This window comes from Sapajus apella, unplaced genomic scaffold, assembly GCF_009761245.1.
Source record: "Sapajus apella isolate SASKATOON/1434 unplaced genomic scaffold, GSC_monkey_1.0 scaffold22, whole genome shotgun sequence".
Taxonomy (NCBI): domain Eukaryota; kingdom Metazoa; phylum Chordata; class Mammalia; order Primates; family Cebidae; genus Sapajus; species Sapajus apella.
The window spans coordinates 13,126,910-13,129,222 of NW_022436962.1; the positions used below are offsets into that span (position 1 = coordinate 13,126,910).

General features: G+C 47.8%; 1 pseudogene; it reads right to left on the minus strand.

Annotated features, from left to right (window-relative positions):
- Positions 1 to 233: 233 nt before the first annotated feature.
- On the minus strand, positions 234 to 1,374 carry LOC116558607 (annotated as a pseudogene).
- Positions 1,375 to 2,313: the final 939 nt, after the last annotated feature.

The window sequence follows — 2,313 nt, forward strand, 5'->3', positions numbered from 1 at the left end:
GTGAGGGAACAGGCAGGAAGACAAATGCAAGTCAAATGAGAATACAGGAGACTGTTTTCTATGATCATTGAAAGTAAGGATGAAGAAGTGGGTTTGCAAAGCTGGGCAAAACTGCTTAATGTCCTACACAGCAATAAGATCAGACCCTTTGAGGTTATGTTTTCTTTTCTTTTCTTTTTTTCAGTGAAAAATAACTTTTATGGAGACCCCACCTGCAAAATCTGTTCCTGGCGTTAAGCTCCTGCTTCCTTTGCAATTCGGTCTTTCTTGAGTGGTCCCGTGAATGTTTTCTTCTCCATGGTCTGGAAGTGGCCATGGCCAAACTTGGAGGTAGTGTCAATGAACTTAAGATCCATATTCTCCAGAGCCCACCGTCTGGTCTGCACCAGCAAGGACTTGCAGAGGCTGAGGACTTGTGTCTTGGTTCCCACCACACAGTCTTTCAGCATGACAAAGTCATTGGTCACTTCACCATAGGGAACAAAGACACCCAGAGGGTTGATGCTCTTGTCAGACAGGTCATAGTCAGTGGGGGCACTGTTCTTGATCAGTTTGCATCCTTGATAAGGTAGCCCTGGCCAATCTTATAGATATTCTTGTTGATCTCAGTGTGGTGATGGTAGACTTTCTGCCCAGCGTGTGCCACAGAGAAGGCCACACGGGCGGGATGCCATGCCGCAACACAGGCCACCTAGTGCAGGCCTTGGTGGGTCTTGCAGGGCAGCTTCCTGATGTGCCAATGACAGGTGACCCCTTTGTAGCCTTTGCCCTTGGTCACCCCAATGACATTGATCATCTCATCCTGCCCAAACAGTTAGTTCACAGGTACCTGCTGCTGCAGCCTCTTGAGGGCCCAGTCCAGTTTCTCAGCCACAATGCCTCCGTTCACCTGGATCTCCATCAGGTGGGCCTTCTTCTGGCACAGAGGAAGCAGATGCATCTGGGTGTGGGCAATGACGCGGATGACTGGGCCTTACTTCTTCATGCTGCTGAAGTCCTTCTCCAGCTGCTTCTTGCCATCCTCATCCTGCCATTTCTTGCAGTACTTGGTGAAGGCCTTCTTAGATTTATGCCAGTTCTTATAGAAACACCTCTTGTACTCATTGCTGATGTGCTCAGCAAAGACAGTCTTGAAGGTCTGGAGGCCTCGAGGGGTTTCCATGTGGCCCACAATGCTCACAACCACCGTGGGTGGCGTCTCCACAGTGGTTGCAGCCTCCGCCACCTCCTTCTTGTTCACCTTGGATCCTGGCCTGTGGACTTCCTGCACGATGTGGGTCATGCCAGCCTTGTATCCCAGGAAGGCTGCGAGGTGGACCGGCTTGGAAGGGTCATTCTAAGCAGGCTCTTCACCTTCCCACGATACCTGCTGCTACGCTTTTGAGGCAGGAAGTCGAAGGACCCACATCTGGGAGTGGAGAAATTTCTGTGAGACAGCACACCGTAAAATCCCACCCATAGAGGGGGGTTATGTTTTCTATTTGACAGAATTCATTTGCCTTTCTACTGAACAAGAGTCATTTGCAATGTAGCAATCTTCTCAAGTTAACATCTGATTTTACAGAGTCTGGCCCCTAATCATGAGTAATTGGAACCAGAGAAATGCACTCTCTCACTCTCTCGCTCTCTCTCAAAAAATTCTGGGCTGGTATAGCAGGTGACAGTAGCAGTTACAAGTATTAACCCTGTCATTGGCTTCTGCGAGTTTGGATGGAAATGTCAGGGAAGGAAAAGTAGGCAGGGTATGCAGTGCACCAAACGGTCATCACTCTTGGTAAGATACCACTTGCCGATAAATAAAGCCATAATGCATGATCACCCATAAACCCAGAAAACAGTTTTCAGAGTGAGCTAATCCACCCTGCAAACCCTGCCTCCTTTTCCTCCCCTGAGATTTCCATCCACATTCTTTAGGTGGAAGGTAGAAATAACCACCTACCTGGGATGAGCAGACTTCCCTCTCCTTGTCTACCAGTTTAAGTCCCAGATTTTTAAGCCAGTCTTGCCTATGAGGAAGGGAATTAAATTGTTGTTAAACAAGTGTTTGTTTTCTTTTGCTTTTTCCTTCACAGGCCAGAAGCCATTTCTCTGGATCACACTCAAGTTTAGTTGGCTGTGCCAATAGCATCAACTCCGTGGGCTGTATTTATAGACAAGCGGTATCTGATAGTGAGCAAATTGCTTGTTGAATGACTTGGAGAATCTCCCTGCCCTATTGAACCAGGATTAATAAACTCAGCAGTGGAGCTTTGGAGGCTTTACTGTCCACCTCAGATGATACAGCTTGGGAAGAACTCAAATTCACCTCTATGA